This window comes from Monodelphis domestica, chromosome 2 (assembly GCF_027887165.1).
Source record: "Monodelphis domestica isolate mMonDom1 chromosome 2, mMonDom1.pri, whole genome shotgun sequence".
Lineage (NCBI taxonomy): Eukaryota > Metazoa > Chordata > Mammalia > Didelphimorphia > Didelphidae > Monodelphis > Monodelphis domestica.
Genome location: NC_077228.1, coordinates 267,827,835 through 267,854,767, shown reverse-complemented (window position 1 = coordinate 267,854,767; position 26,933 = coordinate 267,827,835). Strand labels below are relative to the sequence as shown.

The 26,933-nt window shown below is 38.4% G+C and overlaps 1 protein-coding gene across 1 annotated transcript in view; it reads right to left on the bottom strand.

The window, feature by feature from the left end:
* The window catches only part of LOC100025932 (deleted in malignant brain tumors 1 protein-like), a 75,710-nt gene that overhangs the window by 44,644 nt on the left and 4,133 nt on the right, over positions 1 to 26,933 (bottom strand). The gene's annotated exons all lie outside the window — the stretch shown is intronic.

Below are 26,933 nucleotides of genomic sequence, written 5' to 3'. Positions count from 1 at the left end.
CGCCAAGCACCAGGCTCCAACCACCACCTCCTCCTGTCCCCTTTGCACATGTCTGTTGAAGGCCATATTCTCAAATAATTAAATCTTGAGCTTTGCCGCAGCCCTTCCTAAATCCTGTTACCCTGAGTAGGGTGGAGATTATATTTTCCAAGGCCTGATTCTGTCATTCCAAGTATCTCTATTGTTATTGATCAGGAAATAGCCAAATCCCATCCTCTAAAGAATGGTTTGAACAGGGTTGAGTAGTTTTGAAATTCACACTGAGGTGGGAAGAAGAATAATTTCGCCTTTAATAAATGAGAATATGAATTATAAGTCTGTGTTCTCCCAAAGGGGGAGGAGGATTAAAAGAAATGTTCAGTGTACTCTGGGACAGGTAATTTATGCCTACACCCAAAGAAAAGATAAACATAAACAATTATTTTTTTCAGTACCAGAAATAACAAGATTTAGTAGTTTTATTTATAACTATTGTTATAATGGCTAGGAAACAAATATTTAAGCTTCGTTAGAATATAAACAAGTTTTCAGGACCACCAATCAGTCATTTTATATTTTACTTTCATTTAGTACTATTTGATCAAATACCAAGCCTGCACCAATCTTCTTTTGGGTGGCCATGAATTCTGATGTCGGATTTTTCTTTGCCAGTAACCCACTCCTGCAGGTCTAGATATGCCCATTATTGCACACACACACATACACACACACACACACACACACACACACACACACACACACACACACACACACACTGCTAAGTTCAATAAAGAACAAACCTAAGGGGGAGGCAGACCAGGCTCAGGCTTGCCTCATGCTCATAGACACATAGAAAATGGGATGGGAGATAGAACCATTCACTACTTTCCTCCATCTGTCTATTAAGTGGCCTCTTGACACAATTTACACATCTAACAGCCAGCAAAGGTGAGAAGTTCGTTTCTTTTGTTCCTTTACTGACTGATCAGCTCCTCCAACTCAGTAGCAAATTATAGAATTCTTTATAATCTCCCATTGCAAGGCTCTTAGCCATGAATCCTTCATGGCCAGAAGTAGCCTCTCCCTGTCCTTCCAGCTTCCCCATGCTTGCCTAGAACCAGGAAAACTTGTGGGAGGAAAAAAGGAAGCCTAAAGCCTCCAACAAGTAAAGATAAAATTCTTTCTCTAAAAAGGATCATAGGATCAGAGATTTAAAGTAGGAAGAGACTTTAGAAGCCATCCAGTCCAACCCCTTAATTTCACAAATGAGAAAACTGAGGCTAAGAAATGTTAAGTAGTTTGCCCAGGGTAGTATAATAGCTACTGTCTGCAACAACAACTTCCTGACTTGGAGTCCAATATTCTACCTCTTCTATCTGTTTCTGAAGCTTGGAGAATGCTCTTCTCGGGAAAGAAGAAACTTCAGAGTCTAGATGCTAATGGATGAAAGCAAGATCATGCATTTGGAGCTAAAAGGAACCCTAAAAGTCTAGACTGACTCCCTCAATTTATTGATGAGGCAAATGATTAAGTGATTTAAGTGAGGTATGGTTAAGTGATTTGCCCAGGTTCATATAAGTAGAAAAGAGTAGAACCAGTATCTGAATCTAGGTCCTCTGGTGAAGAGGAACATTGGTTCCAAGTGGCATAGTATTAAGGGCATAGGGTTATTTGGGAAACAGCAGCATCCTCAGGGGCCCTCAAATCCATAGATCCCTTCATAAATGGGGTTCCTGCAGCTGTGGTTTATGGAATGAAGAAAGCCATACCAGGTAACTGTGATCTCAGACCACCTTAGATGTAGAGTGTAGGCTCTTCATGTTTTGAAAACAGATGCTTTATTAGGAAGAGCAATAGTATACTAGAGATGGCCTTGTCTTCACAGTTGGGGCTCATGGCAAGTAAACTGGAGATTTATCTGAATTTAGCTTGAACAAGTTCTTGTAATAAATAGAATACTTTGAGGGTTTCATATCAGCTACAAGATCTTGAAATACATGACACAAAACTAGAAAGAGTATAAGAGAAATTATAACTCTAGTCAGAAGACAAGAGAGACCCAGAGCAATTTGGTCAACTGATGGCTATACTTATTAGATTCTTGGTTAAACAGGAAAGATAAAAGAAGTATTTCCAATATGTAAAAAGGAACTGATTAAAACTTATAGATGAGCCATAACCCAACTCATAAATGGACAGTTTTCATAGTGAATTTTCTTTTAGTGTTATTATTTTTTTTCTTTTGCTTCTCTTCTCCTTGGTACTTTATCACGAACATACAAATCCAGCTACAAAATTCTCCAAAGACATGAGAGCAGCAAGATCACAAAAATTAGCAAGATGTGCTTTTATTTTTTTGCCATCCCCTTTTCACCAAACCAATTAGTAATTCAATAAACATTTCTTTAATGTTTACTATGTGCTGAATTTTGTGCTTAGTGTAGAAGATCCCAAGAAAGGCAAAAAAAAAAAAAGTTCCCACCCTGAAGGAGTTTGAAGTCTAATGGCAAATAAGGCATGTAAATAAATAGCTATATACAAGAAATATACAACATAGCTGAAAGGCAGCCTTAGAAGTGAATACTAAAGCATAGTAGGAAGTGAAAACGGGGAAAGACCTCTTGCAGATGATGGTATCTGAACAATATTATAAAATTAACTATATGCAAAGAGAAAGATACAACATAACAAAATAAATAAATATAAATACCCAATTACAGATTAACTCATCTCTTCTACTACATTGCTTCAATGAGTAATTATTTCAGAGGATACCTTGCAATATTTTCTATTTTTATGCAGTATTTTCATGAGGAACTACATAGATTTCTTTATTCAATCCAATTTCCAATTCTATATTTCCACTTTGATTTTCCTTTTTTGATTTTGATTTTTGATTTTCAAAGTGAACAAGAGAAATCATGTGTTATATCTTCTCCCTGAGCCTGTTAAATCTCATGATGGTTACCTTTTACTGTGTAGTTTGTGGCAATTTTGTCACTGATGGTAAATCAATAAAAAAGGAAAAAAATGTATGTGTTAGCAAGGGTGGACAGCTATTAGGGCTCCAAATTAACATGGACAGCTTTAATCTAATAATATTCTCTTGAATGACTCTTTGAATCTTCTCTGAGAGTTTCAAATTTCTCATCTACAAAACTAAGAAACTAGAGGACATAATCACTAAGGTCTCTTCCAGCTCTACCAGCATCTGATTTAAGATAAAAGTCTTGCCAAATATTGTAGAGTAAATTTGATTTTTATCATACCAAGATGGCTTTATCTTCCCAATCAGGGAAGCAAACTGGACAGTTATCTGCATTCAGCTGAGTTCTTGATGCATCCGCAGATAACCATGGCTCACTGTAAATTACTGGCAGGTGGAAACCCACAAGGCGTTGAAGTTCAGCTATAATTAACTCTGATAAAATGAGCAGGATGTAAATGTGTGTAGAGTTCAGTATGAGAGACTAAAACCACACATATAAATAATGTATTACTGGCAGTTGAGTAACCTCTGAAAATATCTTGGAATGGAACTGGAAGGGAATTCAGTGATCATCTAGTCCAGAGGTTCTTAAACTGAAGCCCACAATCTATGGAAAGATTCAAGGTATCTATACTTGCCCAGGGAGAAATTACATCTTTATTTTTACTAAGCTTAAGTTTCCTATGAAATTTTATGCATTTTGTTTTATTTTTTTCAACCTTTACCTTATGTCTTAGAATCAATACAAGTATTGGTTCCAAGGCAGAAGAGAGGTAAGGGCCAGACAACTGGGGTTAAATGATTTGCCTAGGGACTCACAGTCAGGAAGTATCTGAGGCCATATTTGAACCCAGATCCTTCTAACTCCAGGCCTGTGCTACCTAGCTGCCCTTGTTTTATACTTTTTAAAGGCATTATTCTGAAAAGGGAAGCAATGGCTTGACTAGACTGCCTAAGGAATCCATTACACACACACCATTTAAAACCCCTAATATGACCAACTCCAATATTTAAAAGTGAGGAAATTGTATCCCAAAGAACTGAAATGGGTTGTCATGGAGCAGAATTACAATTCCTATCTTCTGAAGATGTTAGAGATAACACAGAGCTCTGACACTCATTCACCCTCTGCTCCATGATAGGGAAAGGTTCTCTAGGTTTTGTGACCCTGCTCTCTCCCAGTACTCTTCCTACTTGTCTAATTGCTTCTTCTCAGTCTGCTTTACTGGATCCCCAGTGATGTCACACCCATTAAGCACAGCTGCACCACAAGTTTATCTCCTGGCTCCTTTTTTCTTCTCTGTCTTCTATACTATTTTGTTTGGTGATCTCCTTAGTTCCCATAAATCTATCCTGTCTATGCAAATAGTTCTGTTTTATTTATCCAGTCCTAACTTCTCTTCTGGCCTCTACTCTCCCATTTTCAACTGCCTATTGGATACTTCAAATTGGTTGTCTCATAAGGAACTTCAATTCAACAAAGTCAAAACTAAACTCATTATCTTTCCCCAAAACTCTCTATAGAGGGTACCATCACCTTTCCTGTCATCCAGGCTCACAACCTAGTTCATTATCTTTTAATCCTCATTCTCTCACCCTACCCCTGTTCTAATAAGTTGCCAAACCTTATAATTTCTGCCTTTGTAACATCTCTTACATATCCTCCATCTTTCCTCTGGCACTACCAAAATCCTGGTTCAGGCCTTCATAACCTCATACCTGAACTATTGCCAATGACCTGAGTTGGTCATTTGGTTTTGGTCTCCCTGTCTCAAGTCTCTCCCCACTCCAATCCAGTCTCCATTTACCTATCAAATTGATTTTCCTGAAAGTACAAATCTGGCCATGTCAGTCCCAATATCTCTCAACTCTGCTGATTTTCACTTGCTGTTTTCCAAGTCTGGAAACTTCTCTCTCTTCATCTGTACTTTCTGGCTTCCTTCAAGTCTCATCTAAAGTCCAGACTTTAGCTAGAAATCTTTTCCAGTTCTCCTTAATCTCATTGCCTCCCCTCAGAAATCATCTCTAATTTTCCCCTGACAATATCTTATTTTTACATAGTTTGCATGTTGTGTCTTCCATTCGCAGCTACTTGAGAATAGGGTCCATCTTTTGCCTTTCTCTGTAGCACCAGTTTTTATCAGTCTGGCAGATGTGCTTAATGATTGCTAGTTGGCTGAGTATCTTGGGATCATTAATGTTCCAAATTCCTCCCTCTTCCTCATCTGTTGTCTCCAGTCTCTACCCTTTGACTTCCAAGTCTTACTTCTATCTACAGTTTCTGACCTCCAGCATCCACTTCCACCTTCCAGTCTCCACCCTCTACTCTTTACCTCTAGCTTCCATCTTTGGCCTCCTTCTCCTTCCTCTGATGTAATGTGTTGGTAAATGTATGTATGACTGGAAATATCTATCTTCATGGGATAGTTGGTATTATCTGTTATTTGATACCTCATTTCCTCTATTGCTTTTCAAATATTAAAATACTTCATCCATTTCATGGTTTCCCAAGTGTTTGCCTTTCCAACAACCATTGGAGGCCGCCAAGGAAAAAATTTTCCGTAGGGATTAATTGTCCCGAATCCTACCTCAACTCTCATTAGCCTGCATCTCACTTCAGAGGTTCTAACTGGTTTTGAATCCCAGTTCAGAGATTTTCAATGACCCCATCCTAGGTCAGAGAGTCACATTGAACCCCATCACAGATTGGATAGATTCTCTGATCCCCATCTCAAATCACAGAGCGTCAGTGACACACATTCCATATCAGAGAAACTTACTGACTCCTCTTCCATCTCTGAGACATACAGTGACTCACATTCCAGACCACAGACTCTCACTGACCTTCATCTTCATCTCATCTCAATTGTCCCCATCACTTTGTAGATTACCATTGAACCCCATCTCAAATCAGAAATTCTCAAGGGTCTGTCTCCATTCAGAAATTCTCCCTGAGCTCTATCTCAAATGAAAGACTTATTTACACCCATATCAGTTCAGATCCTACCTCTGACCCCTGCACCAGAGTAGATGCTCTCTGCCCCCTATCCTAAGCCAGAGACTCTTTATTATCCTCATCTCCCCTCAGAGATTCTAATAACCCCCTCCCAGCAGAGACTCACTGATTATTGCTTTGAGGCAAAGAAAGAGAAAGGTTTTATTCAACATCACAAATTTATATTGTCTTGGAATATGTCAAGAAATAGTCTAGGTAGGGAGGGACAGAGATCATAGCTGAGTCACAGACACTATTTTATTTTTGTCACTCTTTAGTAGACCAACTTCCCAAATCTTTCCCTACCACGGCTTCCAGTTTCTCCTGGTCTCTAGGGTACAGATGATGGATCTGAGTGCATAAATCAATGGGCCAACCTATCACCATAGATATAGGTATATGTGAGACAGAGAAGAGAGAGAAGGAGAAGAGAGACAGAGACAGAGGCAAAAAGACAGAGACAGGGACAGAAGCAGAGAGATAGAAAGAGAGAGACAAAGAGACAGAGAGATAGAGACAGAGACAGAGAGACAGAGACAGACAGACAGACAGACAGAGAGAGAGAGAGAGAGAGAGAGAGAGAATCAGTATCCATGTACCAAGTGACTTTACAACAATCTATCAATTGTGGCTATAGTTGTTTTAGTTGTTGGGAATAATTAAGTACTGCCTGTCAGTGGCATCAGCAGAAGGTATGGAGGAAAACTGTAATCATGCGTCTCTTTAGGCCCCTTAACAGAAGTTCAAAGGACAGTGAGCCTGCAGGGAGTCACAGAAAAATCTAAAGTGGCAGCTACAAGTATTTCACCCACAGTTACTTATATTGAGAATGTCCATCTGAATTGAACATATAGCTTAGATTTCTTTTAAGTCTCCTCTAAATTGTGCAGGTATGCAGCACTACATGAGGATTACTTGTCTTTACTTATTTCTAGAGATTGTAGGAGGCAGTTCAGGGAATTAGAATTACCTCTCTGTAGCCAGTTAAACCACAGAGGAACTTTCAAGGACAGTGACACAACTAAAGAGAAATTGGGATGTGTTATCAAGCTTCTAGAACTCTAAGCAGTGCTCATTCAAATACAGAAAACAATGCTGGGTTGCCTGGAGAAAGGAGGGTGCTGGATTTTGAGTCAGTGTCTAGCACCATGCTGGTGATAGATTTCAGATATGAAAGGAACAGAAGGTATTCCTGATACCTGAGTGAATTTTTAAATGAGGCCAGAGGTTAGCAGAGCTTGAATGGCATGAGAGAGTTGTCAGAGTCAGGACAAACTTCTCTGGCACTGAATTCCAGCTATAAAACAGAACTGTGCTCCTTTCATGATTGGGATGCCCTGATGGACTTTCCTCTTTCATAGCGTCCCGGAGTCCATGGTAGAAGAAAGGTCTATCAGTGTCACCTGCTGGGAGAAGCAGAGATGTGCAAGTGGAGCCTTAAGGAGGCTTATAGCATACAGAAGTTAGTCAACTAAGAGGAGGAAAAAAAAAACTATAACAGAGAATAAGCATGAGTGCCTAAAGTTCTTTGGGTCTCTGAGTACAGGCATATCACTAACATTGGTGATTATTTTCTATCAGTTCTGATTTCAACTTGTATTAGATGGAAAATAAAGCTCTTTTGGTTAAATGTGATTATCCTATGATGTGGTACTTATGGCAGAGTTCATATCCCAGTGCCTGAGGGACAGTCAGTGGTGGTGATGGGGGAAGAAGTTGGAAAGAACCCTCAGATCTCAGGATGCAAGACCAGGGAGCAGCCAAGACACCGAGATACCATGAGAACACTACTTAGAGAGGCTGCTGCAGGGGGAAGGAACAGAGTGGCACTGGAATAGAAAGAAACTCATTTGAAATGTAGGAAGTTCTGCGGATCCCATCTCCTTGAATAAAAAATAGCTAGTAAGTCCCCCCATGTTTCCCCCCATGGTTGCCCCACAAATGGCTTTCATGTAAAATATCCATGGATGTTAAATAATCATTCCCCTGGAGATCTGTCCCATGCCCCTATGGAACAGGCAACAAATCCTAGATCTTCTAACTCTTGGGTAGAGAACAGAGAAGTAATAGGTAAGGAACACCGTAGGAGTCATTCCCCTCAACTAAAGACACCCAGGGTCAAAACCCTGATCGCCTTGTCCTAGTTACACCATATGAGATTCACAGATGTTCTGGATGGGGCCAAGCCAAATGGAAATTCACTAAATTGTATTTAGATGCTTCATTTTATATGAGAATTTCTGACCTGAGAGAATAGTTTCTTTATCACTTACTTTACAAAAGTCTGTCCTACATGAAAGAAGAGAAAAGTGACCAAAAATGAGGTACTTTAGAGCAAAAAAGATCTGCTGTCCAGGATCACTATCCCTGGACTTTGTGACTGGAAACCAGATGAATGGGGAAAATTTTAAAAAGATGGTATCAAGAGTATGTTATTTACCAGCTGTGTGACCCTGGGCAAGTCACTTGACCCCCATTGCCTAGCCCTTACCACTCTTCTGCCTTGGAACCAATACACAGTATTGAATCCAAGACAACAGGTAAGGGTTTAAAAAAAAGAACATGTTATTTAAAAATCACCTTTCTGAGAACCCAGAACACATTTTTAAGTTTAATCTGCATTATTTATAGTTTCTCCATAATTTTCTTAGGTCTTGACAATAAAGACAAAAATCAATCAAACCCTAATTTGGAATGTTTGCCAATGTCCAAGCTGCAGATGCTCAAAAAGAAAATTAGAGAGGCAGAAACCCAGAAAAAAGTTGGGAAACTTTGTCATGAGGTATGCTAGACTTCATTCTGCACTAACTATGGCTAAGATCAATGAATCAATCAATAAGAATTTAAGTATCTACTCTGTGCTAAGCACTGTGTTGGGTTCTGGGGATACATAGATGAAGAAGGAAAAAGTCCCTCTTCTTCCAGGAGTATCCAGAATAAAGGTAAATAACAAATACAAACAAATATGCAGTGGTTAAATTGAAGGGATTTAGGGAGGGAGGGCACTAGTAGAGGTGGGACAGAGAATTACCAAAGGCTTCAGATAAAAAGTGGTACTTAAGTAGAGACTTGAAGAAAGAAGAGGATTTTACAAGGCAGAGGAGAAGAAGGAATGCATCTCAGGCATAAAAGAAAGCCAATGCAAAGTTGTGGAAAAAAGAGATGAAATCTAATAGGAAAGACAAAGAAAAGGCCAGTTTGTTTAGCTCACAGTGTAGGAGAAGGGGAATCATGTATAAAGAAGATGGAAAGATGAATTGATGCCAGACTGCTGTGTTCAGCTCCTACCAAGGAACGTATAACCCCTAAGTGGCTATGGCAGGTGAGAATTTTGTTCACAAAGTAAAATGGAAAAGTCTCCACACACACACACAAAACTCTTTTTAGGTTTATGATGGAATAGTCCTGCTCTATAGGAAATAATAAGCAGTTTAATTTTAGAAAAACATGGAGAGCTCTACATGAAATTATTAAAAGTGAATGAGAAGAACCAAGAGAACTTTATATACAACTACAGAGATAGTTTTTGAAGAGTAATTTTGAATGTCCACCTCCAGAGACAGAACTGATAAACAGAAACAAGCAAGACTTTGTTTTATATATAAACATATCTTTTTGCCAAATGATGCTTTCTCTAGTGCAGAGAGTAGAAGGAGGATGGGAGATGCCCAGAAATTTTAATGTAACAAACAAATTAATTAATATAGAAAAGGTAAAGGACACAGCCAGGTGTCAGTCACTCTGAGGATATCAAATGACATGTTCTTTAGGCAAGAGGAAGAATAAGGTGCGGAGATGGTCCTCTGAGGAGATTTCCCAGACTTGGTATGCCCAGTTGACACTATCCTCTTATCATTTCTCTTAAGTCCAAGCAGGGTCACTTAGTCTTTACCTTTTCTATAGCAGAGTAGTTCAAATGATGCAGGCAAGAATTGTGGATATTATAGAGATTGCAGGGGGGCACCCTGAATTCCATCCTTGTTTTAGTTTTCAAGGGCAGAACTAGCCAGCAGTCAATAAAGGTCAATTACTGCCTTTTGGTTTTATAAATTGGGGGACAGGTTCTACTGAAATCGTACAAATAGATTGGGATAATGCATTTCTTCAAATGTTATTTTCACAAATTGTGTGACCCCAGATAAATCATTTAACTTCTTTCTGCCTTGGTTTCCTCATCTGTAAATTGGGGGGGGGGTATAGCACCTAACTTGTGGGCATCTACCATACATGTCAAGGCTTTGGAAATCTTTTCAATAGGCTTTTTCTTGTTTGTTCAGGTTTTTGAAGTGTTTGTTTGTAGTAGGTGTTCAATAAATGCCTATCAATTGATTGTTTGATTTGTTTTAACATTCACCTTTTACCTCAACTAGTGTTAGATAACAAAATGCTTTTTTCATCTGAAAAGACTTGGCAGTGACTTTGAGTAGTACTTCTCTACGTTTCTGTCTCCTTATTCACCTGGACAAGCACATACAAATTTCAAGAAGCACAAATTCACTGGAATAACTCCAAAATGAGGGAACTGGAGGTAGGTAGGTGACTCAGTGGATGAAGTGCTGGGACTATAGATGGGAGATACTGGGTTCAAATGTGACCCAGGACAATTCCTACCAATGTCATCTTGAGCAAGTCATTCAACCCCCATTGCCTAGCCCTTACTGCTCTTCTGTCTTGGAACTAATACTTAGTATTGATTCTAAGGGAGAAGGTAAGGATTTTAATTTTTTTATTCAAAATGAGGAAGAGGAGATGGAGTCAAGATGGAGGCCTAGAAGCAGCAGAAGTTCAGACCTCTGAATACCCTTCCTTACTGATCACAAACTGAATGACTGAATGCTCTTAGGGTATTGAAAATCAAACCTAACAACAAGGCAGAGCCAAGGAACCTCTTGCTGGACTCAATTCCAAAGGTATGCCCTCACCAAAAGGCTTCCAGGTTTAAGGGGAAGGCAGAAGGAAGGTACAGGACCCCCCCCCCTGCCAAGAGCTCCTCCAACAGCAGCAGCGGGAACCTTTGGGCAAACAAAGGCGCTGGTCTTGAGGGCACAGCTGTGTGAGGCTCAGAGCGTCGAACACAGGTGGCAGGAAAGGAACTGTAGAGGGACCATAGAGCTGGCAACCTGGTCAGAGTGGCAGAAACCCTCCATATTGCTCCAGTCTTCTAGGAAGTCTTGGCCTCAGAGCACACCCAGCCCAACCCAGCCGAACTTAATCCTATCAAAAGTCTTCAGAGCTCAGGAAAGTCCAAGCTCCAAAATCCCTCCCCCACAGACTGCACTGAGAGATCCTCTGTCAAAGCTCCAAGAGGGGAGACTGACAGAAAACCCTAAAAACCAAAAAAAGAGAGGAGCAAGAGCACAGACAAATACAGTGAGCAAAGAAGGGGTAAATATGAGCAAACAGCAGGAAAAGAAGAAAGAAATTACAATCAACAGCTTCTGTTCAGGCAATGAACTAAGAAGAAATGAAACAGAGCAGGAGGCAAGCAATAAAACAGAAATCCCAGCAAATTGGATGAAGGCTTTGAAATAACTCAAAATGCAACTCAAAGCACAATTAAAAGAGGCTGAAGACAATTGGGAAAATAGTTTAAAAACTAAGATAAGTCATCTGGAAACAGAAAATAGTGTCTTGAAAGCCAAAATCAACCAGCTTCAAAATGAGGCAAAGGAGATGAAATATGAGGCAAAAAAGATGAAAGATGAGGCAAAGGAGATGAGAGATGAGGTAAAGAGAATTAAAGATAACCTCCAAAGAAAATCAGACCAGAAGGAGGATGACCAAAAAGCCAGGGATGAAATCCAGTCATTAAGAACCAGAATACAACTAGAATTAAGTGACCTCACAAGGCAGCAGGATACTATAAAACAAAACCAAAAGAATAAAAAATTGAGGAAAATATGAAGCAACTCATTCACAAAACAGAGGATTTAGAAAATCATTCAAGGAGAGACAACTTAAGAATCATTGGTCTACTAGAAGACGATGACAAAAGAAAAAGCCTGGACATCATACTACAGGAAAGAAAACTGCCCCAATATTCTAGAACAAGAGGGAAAAGTGGAGATTGAAAGAATCCACAGATCACCTCCTGTACTCAGTCCCCAACTGACAACATCCAAGAATGTTATAGCCAAATTCAAGAACTATCAGACCAAAGAAAAGGTATTATAAGCTGCCAAGAAGAAGTCATTTGGATACCATGGAACCACAGTGAGGATAACACAGGATCTGGCTTCATCCACACTGAAGGACCGAAAGGCATGGCATATGATATTCTGGAAAGCAAGGGAACTAGGTCTACAAGCATGAATCAACTACCCAGCAAAACTGCCTATATTCTACAGGGGAAAGTATGGTCATTCAACAAAATAGAAGACTTCTAAGAATTTGTAAAGAAAAGACCAGACCTGAACAGAAAATATGATGCCCAAACACAGAACTCAAGAGAATCATCAAAAGGTCATTTAAAAAGAGGGGAAAAGGAAAAACAAAACAAAATAACAACCAACCCCCCCCTTTTTTAAGAAACTCAATAAGTTAAAGTGTTATGAATCCCTATAAGAAAAGAGATCATTGGTAACTCTTAAAATCTGTTATTATCACCTGGGCAGATAGAAGAATTACACTTAGAGGGAACAGTGACAAACTGTATAGGATGAAATGACAAGACATAAATAGGTATATAGATATATGTGTGAATAAATGCATATACATGTGTATATATATATATATATATCTATTAATGGATACAACTAGAGATAAAAAAGAGGTTAATACTAAAAGAAATGGGAAAAGAAACAAATGGGGGTAAATTTATATGTCACAAAGAAGCTCATGGTGGGAGGGGGGAGAACATCAATACACTAGAAGGGTAAAGAGGTTGGAGATAGGAAATACTCAACTCTTACGTGCTTTGAAATTGACCCAAAGAGGGAAGAACAATCTAATCCATTGGGGCAGAGAATAGATTTGCACCCTGTAGGAGAGTAGAAGGGGAACAAATGGACTGGTGGGGAGGGAAGCACTACAAGGGATGGAGGGGGAAGGGGGGGTAATTTTAGAAAGACTACAGTGAAAATAAGGGGGGTAATATGAAGGGATGGGGTAGAAAGGGAAGTAAAATAAGGGTGGGAACTAGGGGGACTAATTAAAAACAAACATTCGTGTAGAAGGAAATAGTGACAGAAGAAAAGGCAGGACCAAGAGTAGAAATCAAAATGCAGGGAAATATACAGCTAGTAATAATAACTCTGAATATGAATGGAATGAACTCACCCATAAAACACAAGCAAATAGCAGAGTGGATTAGAATCCAAAACCCTACCATAAGCTGTCTACAAGAAACACACATGAGGAAGGTAGATATGCACAGGGTGAAAGTAAGAGGGTAGAGCCAAATCTATTGGGCATCAACTGACAAAAAGAAAGCCCGAGTCACAATCATGATATCTGACAAAGCCAAAGTAAAACTAAATCTAGTTAAAAGAGATAGGGAAGGTAATTACATTCTGATAAAAGGCAGTATATAAAATGAGGAAATATCCGTACTCAACATGTATGCACCAAATGGCATAGCATCCAAATTTCTAAAGGATAAACTAAAAGAACTCAAGGATAAAATAGATAGAAAAACTATACTAGTGGGAGACCTGAACCTTCCTCTATCTGAACTAGATAAATCAAACCAAAAGATAAATAAGAAGGAAGTAAGAGAAGAGAATAAAATCTTAGAAAAATTAAAGTTAGTAGATATGTGGAGAAAAATAAATAGGGACAAAAAGGAATACACCTTCTTTTCAGCAGCACATGGTACATTCACAAAAATTGACCATGTGTTAGGGCATAAAAACATTGCAAACATGTGCAAATGCACATGCAATGCAATGAAAATAATATTGCAATGCAATGCAATGCAACTGCAAACATGTGCAAATGCACATGCAATGCAATGAAAATAATAATTAGTAAGGGTACATGGAGAGGTAAATCAAAAATTAATTGGAAATTAAACAATACAATTCTCCAAAACTGGTTAATTAAAGAGCAAATCATAAATCCAACTAATAACTTCATTGAAGAAAATGACAATGATGAGACATTCTTTCAAAACCTATGGGATGCATCCAAAGCAGTACTCAGGGGGAAATTTATATCCTTGAGTTCATATATTAACAAATTAAGGAGGGCAGAGGTCAATGAATTGGGTATGCAAATTTAAAAAACTAGAAAATGAACAAATTAAAAATCCTCAGATGAAAACTAAATTAGAGATCCTAAAAATCAAAGGAGAAATTAATAAAATTGAAAGTCAAAGAACTATTGATTTAATAAATGATACTAGAAGCTGGTACTTTGAAAAAAACAAATAAAATAGACAAAGTACTAGTCAGACTAATTTAAAAAAGGAAAGAAGAAAACCAAATTGACAGTATCCAAGATGAAAAGGGAGACCTCACCTCTAATGAAGAGGAAATTAAGGCAATCATTAAAAACTATTATGCCCAATTATATTGCACCAAATATAGCAATCTAGGTGATATGGATGAATACTTACAAAAATATAAATTGCCCAGACTAACAGAGGAAGAAATAGATTACATGAACAACTCCATATCAGAAAAAGAAATTGAACAAGCCATCAAAGAATTCCCTAAGAAAAAATCCCCAGGACCAGATGGATTCACAAGTGAATTCTATCAAACATTCAAAGAACAACTAATCCCAATATTATACAAACTATTTGACAGAATAAGCAAAGAAGGAGTTCTACCAAATTCATTTTACAACACAAATATGGTACTTATCCCAAAGCCAGGCATATTAAAAACAGAGAAAGAAAACTATAGACCAATCTCCTTAATGAATATAGATGCAAAAATCTTAAATGGGATACTAGCAAAAAGACTCCAGCATGTCATCACAAGGGTTATTCACTATGACCAGGTAGGATTCATAGCAGGAATGCAAGGATGGTTCAGTATTAGAAAAAACACCCACATAATTGACCATATTAACAAAATCACATGATTATCTTAATAGATGCAGAAAAAGCCTTTGATAAAATACAATACCCATTCCTACTAAAAACACTAGAAATTATAGGAACAGAAGGGCATTTCCTAAAAGTAATACACAGTATACATCTAAAATGATCAGCAAACCTCATCTGCAATGGAGATAAACTAGAAGCCTTCCCAATAAGATCAGGAGTGAAACAAGGATGCCTATTATCAGCTCTATTATTTAACATTGTACTAGAAACACTGGCAGTAGCAATTAGAGAAGAAAAAGAAATTGAAGGTATTAAAATTGGCAATGAGGAGACCAAGCTATCACTCTTTGCAGATGATATGATGGTCTACTTAAAGAATCCTAGAGAATCAAGCAAAAAGCTAGTCAAAATAATCAACAACTTTAGCAAAGTTGCAGGATACAAAATAAACCAGCATACGTCATCAGCATTTCTATATATACCCAACCCATTTCAGCAGCAAGAATTAGAAAGAGAACTTTCATTTAAAATCACCCTAGACAATACAAAATCCTTAGGAATCTATCTCCTGAGACAAACACAGGAACTATATGAACACAATTACAAAAAACTCTCCACACAATTAAAACTAGATATAAACAATTGGAAAAACTTTGATTGCTCATGGGTGGGATGAATTAACATAATAAAAATGGCAATCCTACCCAAATTAATATACTTACCCATTGAACCATACCCATTGAACTACCAAAAAACTTTTTTACTTAATTAGAAAAAAACAAATTTCATTTGGAAGAATAAAAGATCAAAGATATCCAGGGAAATCATGAAAAAAAATGCAAAGGTAGAAAGACTTGCAGTCCCACATCTCAAACTATACTATAAAGCAATGGTCATCAAAACAATTTGATACAGGCTAAGAGACAGAAAGGAGGATCAGTAGAATAGACTTGGGGTAAATGACTTCAGCAAGACAGTCTATGATAAGCCCAAATATCCCAATTTTTGGGACCAAAACCCACTATTTGATAAAAAAAAAAAAACTGCTGGGAGAATTGCAAGTCAGTATGGGAGAGATTAGGTTTGGATCAACATCTCACACCATACACCAAGATAAACTCAGAATGGGTAAATAACCTGAATATAAAGAAGGAAACTATAAGCAAATTAGGTAAACACAGAATAGTATACTTGTCAGATCTATGGGAAAGGAAAGACTTTAAAGCCAAGCAAGAGCTAGAAAAAAATCACAAAATATAAAATCAATAATTTTGATTACATCAAATTAAAAAGTTTTTGTACAAACAAAACTAATGCATCCAAAATTAGAAGGGAAGCAACAAATTGGGAAATTATCTTCATCACAAAAACCTCTGAGAAAGGTCTAATAACTCAAATTTACAAAGAACTAAACCAATTGTACAAAAAATCAAGCCATTCTCCAATTGATAAATGGACAAGGGACATGAATAGGCAATTTTCAGTTAAAGAAATCAAAACTATTAATAAGCACATGAAAAAGTGTTCTAAATCTCTTATAATCAGAGAAATGCAAATCAAAACAACTCTAAGGTATCACCTCACACCTAGCAGATTGGCTAACATGACAGCAAAGGAAAGTAATGAATGCTGGAGGGGATGTGGCAAAGTAGGGACATTAATTCATTGCTGGTGGAGTTGTGAATTGATCCAACCATTCTGGAGGGTAATTTGGAACTATGCCCAAAGGGCGATAAAAGACTGTCTATCCTTTGATCCAGCCATAACACTGCTGGGTTTGTACCCCAAAGAGATAATAAGGGAAAAGACATGTACAAAAATATTCATGGTGGCAATCTTTGTGGTGGCAAAAAATTGGAAAATGAGGGGATGCCCTTCAATTGGGGAATGGCTGAACAAATTGTGGTATATGTTGGTGATGGAATACTATTGTGCTCAAAGGAATAATACAGTGACCCTGAACAACTTGGAAGAATCTACAAGAAAAACCACTATCCACATTCAGAGGAAACACTGTGGGAGTAGAAACACCGAAGAAAAACAACTGCTTGAATACATGAATCAAAGGGATATGGTTTGGGATGTAGACTCTAAAGGAACATCCTAGTGCAAACATCAACAACATGGAAATAGGTTCTGATCAAGGACACAAGTAATACCCAATGAAATTGAGCATTGACTGCAGGAAGGGTGGGTGGAGGGTAGGGAGAGAAATAATGTGATTACCGTAACCAAGGAATAATGTTCTAAATTGACTAAATAAACTAATTCAAATGGAAAAAAATAAGTAAATAGATAAATGAAAAAGGAGATAGAGTGTGAACTTGGTTAAAGATGACAACTCAAAGGCAGACAATAATAATGTGAGGATTTATGTGTCCTGTGTGAAAAATGTCAAGAATCAACTGATGAAAGTCACTGATGTCCTGGTATATTATTTCCTCTAAAAATAAATAAATAAAGGTCAAAATAAAATAAAATAAAATGAAGTAGACTCGTGGAATGGGAAGAATTGGGATTCCAGCTGCATCTACTACATTAACAAAAATCACTTGGGCAAATAATTTTCTTTTCTGGTCCTCAGTTTCTCTATCTGTAAAATGAAGGAGTTGTAGTACATTGTTTTGTGGTTAGTAATCTGAAAAAGATCTGGGAGCCTTAGAGGACTAAAATCCTAATGAGTCACCAATATGATATAGTATCCCCTTACGGTAACATGAACTTGGAAAGACTTAAGAAAAGCTTAATGACCAGGACTATGTATATGATTATGATATTGCTTTCTGCCCTGGCTAGCTGATAGCTGGTGATATTTGATGATGGCTAGTATTGTGTTTAGTATTACCTTCACAGGTCTGGGTCCTCTCATCTGTAAGGAAAAACTTCTTAATCATTGAAGCTATGCAAATGTATAATAATAAACTTTGGGAGTTAATGAGTGCCCTTCCACTATCTCAGGCAAAGGTTAAAAACCACTTTGGGGTATGTTGTAATGGAGATTCTTACAAAGTTACAGGTTGGAACTGATAGCCTCTGTGGTCCCTTCTAGCTCTCTGATTCTGCCATCTTGTAGTCTCCAAGATCCTGTCCAGCTCTTATATTTGTAGAAGGGGTCAGTATTAACCTGGAGAATATACAGGTAATTTTTTTTTCTGGCACCATCTCTGCATCTTCTGACTCCACTGCTACTTTCAAATCTGGACTTCACTGAACAATCTTTTCTCTTCCCCTGAGTCAAAGGAAACCAGACTATTGCTTCAAGTCCCAGTAAGTCTCCTGGCAGAGTTTAGTCCAGAATATTGACTGAATTCTCTGCCTTGACCCAGTCCCAGCACAAGAAAACTTTGGACCAAATGTAGCAAAATACAGTCATCAGCACTTTTCTTGCTTTACTTTTTCCTGTAGAATTCATTTACTTTTGAAAGTAGGATTTATGTACTTGGTACAAAATAACTCTTCGGGTCCACACTGGGTCTTCAATGTTACACTCCTACAAAGAGAGAGTTGCCTTCTGTGTGTCCAATCTTCCACCCAGCACTTGTCTCTCATGGTATACTTCAGAGAGGGGAAGGGAGGAAACACATTTGTAGGTTTGGGGATTTTGGGTGGGTTTTTTGGTTGTGTTTTTGAAGGAAATAAAAAGCAATTGTTTTTCTCTCGCTTCAGTGTTCTCACTTCCCTTGTTTATCCCCTCATTGATTTGATTTTGGGTCTGGTTCTTACAAAAGTCACTTCTGGGGAAGTTCAAGAAGATACCTTGCAAAAAAGTTGGAAAGTCTCTATATCACGGCAGTGGAAAGGCAGTGTAGAGCAACAAAGTAAGTATCACTGGGCATGGAGTCAGGAGGTTGGAGCCTTGGCTTCAACATTTTACTAGCCATATTCCTTTGATGACTATGACTCACCCAAGGCTCTGAGACTCATTTTCTTCATCTATAAAAATGGAATAATAGCACCTGCCCTTGTCACCTCTCAAAAGGTTATTGTGAAGAATCGATGTCAACAAAAATAATTAAATATTAAATACCTATCAGGCACTTAATGGGAATCTAGGTCATGAATTAGGTAGAGCACTGAGCTTGGAATCAGGAAAACTCATTCAGGAATTCAAATTTGGCCTCTGATATTTACTAGCTATGAGATTCTGGTCTTCGCTTAACTCTGTTTGCCTCAAATTCACTAGTAAACCAAGCTGGAGAAAGAAATAGTAAACCACTCTAGTGCCTTTGCCAAGAAAACCCTAAAATGGGGTCCTAAAGAGTTGGACACAACTGAAACTACTGAAACACAACAAAATGTACTTAATAGCAAACTCAGCTAAAATAAAATTATTATGGCCATCTTGTAACTTAAAATCTAGTAGAGAATGTGGCTTATCTACTGAGTCTATCCCTACTGCTACTCTAAGAATCTTGGCTTTGAGATCAAAATTATGCAGCCAATGAGCTTGTAGTTCCCTTAAATTTTCTCCCTCCCAGCCCAATAGTTATTGAAACAGTTGACTTCACACAGTGCTCAAAAACAACACTTGAACATTTAAATAGAGATGATCTCATGGATGACACAGATCAGAACCTGTCCATTCTTGCCAATACTGTGTAATTCTTATATATATATATATACCCTTGGCAGGAAATAGCCAGGAAAGGATTCTGCCTCCTGGAGGTAGGGGTGTCATTTTTTTCCTAACAGGTAGAGGAGTCCAGTGGAGCAACCAGCCTGCCTTTGTCCCTAGCTCTTACTACTTAACAAATGCATCTTCCTTTTCATTCATATTTCTTTAATTGCATCCTTTATAACAGGTGTCAAACATAGGACCACAGGGTCCTGAATACTTCAGATTCCAGGGATTCAGATCAAAATATAATTGGGAAATATTTAATGAAATAAATTACAATACAATATCAATAATGTTGATTGGTAGTTTTTTTAGGTCAATATACAGCATACAGAGATTCTTATGGATAGTTTAATGGCCTCCTTTGTATTTGAGATTGACAACACTATTTTACAACATTTACCAATTACTCTTTGTTTATAATGTGTACAGCCTTGTTAAAACCACACACATGTGCCTCCTTCTCTTTGTCCTTTGAGTAATTCTCAATCTTGGTTGTTTTAAAATTCCAGTATTTCCCCAATTGATGAATGGTCAAAGGATATGAACAAACAATTTTCAGATGAAGAAATCAAAGCCCTTAATAATCATATGAGAAAAATGTTCTAAGTCACTCCTGATTAGAGAAATGCAAATTAAGACAACTCTGAGGTATGTACTAGAGAGGGGAATTGGAGAGATTTAATTGGGGAAATCAAAAGATGTCACACCAGGAAGTAGTTGAAAGAAAGAAACTGAATCCTGAGCCGCCACCCCCCTCTCTACTATCACAGGTACCACCTCACACCTATCAGATTGGCCAATACAGAAGTAAAGGAAAATTGGAGGAGCTGGGGCAAAATTGGGACACTAATGCATTGTTGGTGGAGTTGTGAACTGATCCAACCATTCTGGAGAGCAGTTTGGAACTATGCACAAAGGATTATAAAGTTGTGGATACCCTTTGATCTGGTAATACCACTACTGGGTCTGTATCTCAAAGAGATAATTTTAAAAAAGGGAAAGGACCTTGATGAAGGCCATCATACCACCGATCGGTTGACAAGGTCATGGTCCAAGGAAGGGAGGTCTGCAAAGCAGACTCCAGAATGAGGACCCCAGCTGATCCCCCCTGTGACTTCTCTCCCCAAATTTTCCCCATTAATGGACTTGTTATGATTATTATTCTCTCCCCAATATAGGAGAAATAATATGAAAGCAAATACTTATAGGATCAATAAATATATAACCTACTTTAAGCCCCCTAGGTTATTACCCCCAAAATATTGCAATTATAGTATTAAAGCCCAAAGATTACTGCCTATGACCCCTCCTTTCTCAAGCACAAGACATGCTCCAAAGCCCTACAATAAATACCTGACAAAAGCTTGAGTACTATAATAAATCATTTCCTACACCTACCACACTCCAATGAATTTCTTGGAACAGAAGCCAAGCAGCATTGCTAGGCACTTTAAAGTAACACAAGAAAAGCAGAACTTGTAAATTGAGGAAAACCCCAAAACTGGTCTGCTTTAAACCCTCACACCTAGATACAAAGAGTTTTTGTTGTTCATCTCCCAAGCAATTATGATGGACAGTGAAAGCTGACCAAAAGCACAATGATCCTCTCAGCATTTCAAGGTGTACTAACCTACAAATGGCTTTATCCACATTAATCATATCTATCACAGAGTGTTGTAGAAACCTAGTAAATGATCACAGAGTTCTTTGTTGTAGTAACATCACAAGAGTATTGTTTAGGTGATTTGATAATATCCAATCAAATTGTAGAATGTCACATACACAGAAGATTGATTGTGTGTAAAAGAAGCATGTGCCAAAAAACCTATATAATAAATGAACCACGATATTATGACAGAGCACTGTGTGTGATGCCTGCATACAGTGCGTCTCATCTCTTTATTCCTTGTTCCTTATTTATTTCTTATATATTCCTCCTTATTCCAACCATGACACCACATCTGGGCAGAGAGATCTTTGATCCTCAGAGGGGCTGCTGAATGGACCCCTATAGGACCTACTTATACAAAAATATTTATAGTTCTTTTTGTAGTGGCAAAGAATTTGAAATTCAAAGGATGTCCATCAATTGGGGACTGGCTGAAAAAACCATGGTACCTGTTGGTGATGGAATACTATTGTACTATACGAAATGATAAGCAAGAATATTTCAGAAAAAAAAAACTGGAAAGATCTGCAAGAAGTGATGAAGAATGAAATAAACAGAACTGGGAGAACATTGTACATAGTAACAGCATAGTAACCAACAGCAATATTGTATGATGGTTATCTGTGAAAACTTGGCTACTCTCAGCAATGTAATGGTCTAGGACAATCCTGAAGGACTTGTGATGGGGAATGCTATCTTCCTACAGAGAAAGAACTGTTGGAGTCATCTTTCACATCGGTATATTTATGGTTTTATTTTGGGGTTTTGATTATGTATGAGTTTGCTCTTACAACACTGACCAATTTGGAAGTGTGTTTTGCATGATAATAAAAATAAAATTTAAAAAATTCTAGTGTTTCATGACTCATCATCATATAATTTGCACTGGATGCCATCCAATTCCTAAAAAAAAAAAAGAACCTTTTTTTTTTAAATAGCAAGATTATGATCGCAAGAAAGCATTAAAGACAAACAGTACAAAATACAACACCCCTAATTACCATCTCAGGGCAGCTAGGTGGTGCATTGGATAGAGTGTCAGTCCTGATGTCAGAAAGACCTAAGTTCAAACGTGACCTCAGATACTTCCTAGCTGTGTGACTCTGGAAAAATCACTTAACCTTCTGTGCCTCTGTTTCCTCAGCTGGAGAAGAAAATATCAAACCACTCTAATAACTTTGCCAAGAAAGTTCCAAATGGGGTTCCAAAGAGTCAAACATGATTGCGATGACTGAACAACAATTACCATCCCAAACCATCATTCTTTTCTGTTCCTAATTCCCTTGTAGCTATAGCACCATTAGCTAGACATTAGTTATCCTTGCAAGCAAAGCAAAATACAGGGACAGCATTTAAGAATTGCCACTTAGGTGGTCATAATAGATTTAGATCTGAAAGGTGATCTTAGAGGTCATGAAATCCAACCCTTTATGAAGAGGAAAGCTATATTAGTTAAGATTCTGAGACATAGACCACAGTTCACAGAGCAAAAGAGACCTGCAGGGTTTATCCTTAGGATATTTGAGTTTAGGGATTTAGGGTTTGGGTTTTGGTTTCCCTCCTTAATCCAAGAACTGGATGTGTTGGGGCTTCTGCTACTAAAACAGATGTATCAAACTCATGGCCCTCAGGCTGCCTACAGCCAGAACCAAACTAGAAATATAATTAGGAAATGTTTAATAAAGAAAATAAAAATACTGAATAGATAATATTACTTTGTGGGGTTTTTTTAAGTCAATATGTGGCCCAAAAATGCCTATTTCTACTTGTATTTGATTCCACTCTCCTGGGGCTTTAAATGCAAAACCTCCTATGAAGAGTTCATATCTTCTGCTGGGCATTGCAGGTTTCAGGAAGACCAAGCAATGAAGAAAATATAGCAGTCCGTTCCAGGACTCCCCCTAAAGCCACAAGCCAGAAGCTGAGAGGAGATCTCACTCCACCACTTCTATCCAAGCCAGAAACCATGTCCTGGAGGAACTTAGATCCTGGGACCTCACTCAGTGGTGACTGTCCTTCCAAAAATACAACCTCAATTCTGCCTTTGTGCATATGGGGTTCCCCAAACCCCTCTTCTCTGTTGCTCTCTAGCTCTGGCACCAGGAACCAAATGATAACTCCACCCATCCTGACCTCCCGGTATCTTGAGGTTTTACATTTTCTAGGCATCTTCTCTGACCCTCAAAATCTGTCTCTTTCATTTTAGTTCTTACCACTTAGCTCTCCATCTTATCTCCTATCTTCCATATTCCACAATATCATATGAAATTAACTCACTTTTCACAAAAAACGCATGGGATGTTCCCACCTCATCATCCCTGGAAGTTTCCAGACCAGAGTTCTGACCTGGCCACTACTCCCCTTTGTTTTCTCCCCTATTATAATGTAAGTTCTGTGAGGATAGACCTTATCTTTGATTTCTGTATTTTTATCTCCTAGCACTTAGCAAATAGTAAGTGCTTGACAAATACATTATTCTTTATTCAGTGACATATTCAACAGAGTTGTACCTTGAGGCAACCAGAAGCAACTACAATACTGGGTCACACAATACAACCAGCAATATGGGCCACAACCACCAATGCCCAACAGAAATTATGTAGCCAGCAGAGATTACCCAGCAGACAGAAAAAGACCATAAGAGGAGAGAGGAGGTTCAGTGGGAACAACACAGTAACACATCCACAGAGACATTAGCAACCACTTAGCAGTGGAGAGAAGTTGCCTCAGTTTCCTCATCTGTAAAATGAGCTGGAGAACACAGGAGATACTCCAGTATCTTTGCCAAGAAAACCCCAAATGGAGTCATGAAGAGTTGGACATGATTGAAATGACTGAACAACACCCAAATAATAACTCCAGACATCTGGATTTTTAATAAAAAGTGAATTAATTTCATGATATTGTGGACTATGGAAAATGGGAGCTAAGATGGAGAGCAAAGTGGTAAGAACAGAATAGAACCAAGACAAAAGATACAGATTTGGAGGGTTGGAGAACATTGAACATCCATAGGGATTGCCAATCAATTAACATTCATTGAGTTCCTATGAGTTCACAGGTATTCTGATAATACAACTGAATGTTCCTACTTGCAAAAGGTGATCTTCATGGAACAGAACATATGAAAAATTGTGAACAGCCAATCACTAGTCTCAGCTTACTTGCAAATCATTAATCTGACTGGAAGCTCTTCCCATTGTTCCCACTGTTGTTCCAGTCACTTAAAGCTCAATGTTATATAATAAATACAATATATTCCACATTTGTATTATATATAATATAAAATAAATATTTAAAATAAAATAAAGCTAAATATTACATGAATCAGAAAAAATGTGTGGCAATATCAAACTCATCCATGAAAGTTAAAGTTAATTTTCTAAATAGATATCTGTTTCACATTAGCCATAAACTTTTATTTCTAAATCAAAAACTCTCCTTCCATTGAAGTCCTAGCCTAACTCTGTCTTTGGTATTGTTCAGTCATTTCAGGTATGTCTGACTCTTCATGACCCAAATAGGGATTTTCTTGGCAAAGATGCTGAAGTTTCCTTCTCTAGCTCATTTGACAGATGAAGAATCTTGCGCAGAGTTAAGTAACATGCCCAGGGTCACACAGTTAGTAAGTGTCTGAGACTGAATTTGAACTCATATCTTCCAGATTTCCAGCATAGTGCTCTTTCCACTGTTCAAGTAGGTCCAACATACCCCTTTGCCTTAGACTTGGGCTTGGGTAGGTAGGTTGGTTAGGGTATAATAGAGGAAAGGTAGATGATCCCAGAAAGTAGAAGGAGGGTGAGATGGATTCCCTCCTTCAGTCTTCTTCAAATATGTCTCTCCACTAGCACTGCCTTTACTCCCCTCTAATAACTGATTAATGGGTGAACCTTTTCCCTAGGGGAAAGAGAGAGAAATCAGCTCTCCCCCCCCCCCTTCCATATGACAAGGAAGTCAATTTAAGATAACTGACACTTTATTCTAACAAGTGTTGATTAGGGGTAAGAAGCAAGATGTCTGCAGGCTGGAGTTTATAGGAAAGAGGGTAAGGAAAGTCCCTGTCTGTCTCAAATCTCCCTTTCCCTCCCCCCAAAGTTGAGAGACCCAGGCTTGTCAGCCTGGTCTCTAAGAGGCTCAGGGTTTGGTGAGCCTGGTCTTAGCACAGTAGAGCCAATGTCCAGACTCAGGGTGTCACAGTTGCTGTGTGAGATCTTCTGATGCTGTCCTTCTTCTCCTCAGGTTCTGCCACAACTCTTGGTGTCTTGGGGGGGGTGATTAGGATCAGTGAGGGATTTGTATGGTTCAGGAGAGAAATCTCTGATGAGCCTGTCACCGTTGGCTTTCTCAGGCAAGAGAGATCAACTGTCTCCCCCTGGAATCTCCTCTTCCCTCAAGATTCCAAACCTCCTCCACCATCCCCCACTGTGGATGCAAACTTCAGCATGTCCTCCAGGCTCTGTCCCTCAAAGTCTCGGGATCATTCCTCTATCACAGGCTTCATTGAACTGAACTGAGTTGTTGAGAAATTTGATCCAGGAAGATTTTTGTCTTTGGCTCCTGGTTTTAACCTGTTGTTGTCTTGACTATCCCAGATCACAGAACCCTGGCCTCTGGCACTGAGGCCACCATCTTCCTTGGTTTCTGAGCTCTAGATTCCCCATCCCAGCATTTGTCCACAGCTGGTTTTCCAGCAGCTACCTTTCCCTAATAATCCTTTTCTCTAGATACTCTATGCCACACAAGTGGATTTTCATAAATTTTATTTTCCAAGGGAAAAGCAAATATATAAATTCAGAAGACTATCCAAACAAACCTAATCTTCATCTAAAATTTCCCAGGCTAGCATGGCTCAAGATGTTTTTTTTTAAACCTTTACTTTCCATCTTAGAATCAATATTGTGTACTGATTCTAAGATAGAAGAATGGGGAGGGCTAGGGTTGAGTGACTGGCCCAGGGCCACACAGCTAGGAAATATCTGAGGCTACATTGGAACCCCAGACCTCCTGTCTCCAGGTTTGGCCACTGTCCCCAAGATGATTTTTTTTCTGGTCTGCTGCACTTAGCTCTGTATGAGCTTTAGATGAGAATAGATGAGAATGTCTCAGGATATAATACACTTCGAAATTGATCTGAGGAGGTGCCTAATCCTGAGGAAGTAAGTGGCAATATGCAGAGTGCTAGGACTGGAGTCAGGAAAACTCATCTTCCCAAGTTCAAATCTGGCCTCAGACACCTATTGGCTTGGACTCTGGGCAAGTCACTTCACCCTGTTTGCCTCAATTTCCTCATATGTCAAATAAGCTAAAGAAGGAAAGGGCAAATCACTCCAGTGTCTCTGCCAGGAAAACCTCAAATGGGGTCAAGAAAAGTTGGACCAAAATGACTTAATAACAATAACTAATGCAGAGAATTGAGCTCATTCACCTGCTACATAATTCTTGGCTTCGTGTTATATGTGTGTGTGTGTGTGTGTGTGTGTGTGTGTGTGTGTGTGTGTTTTCTGCCCAGCTTACTTAGAAATGATTTAATTAACAAATTTAACTAACTTACTAATACCTCTTCCAATCTACTATCAGGATGAAAGTGAAATGAAAATAAGGGAGTAAGGATGGGAATAGCATTTATATAAAATTTACTATATTCCAGGAACTGCATTAAACATTTTTTATAGATAGTATCTCATT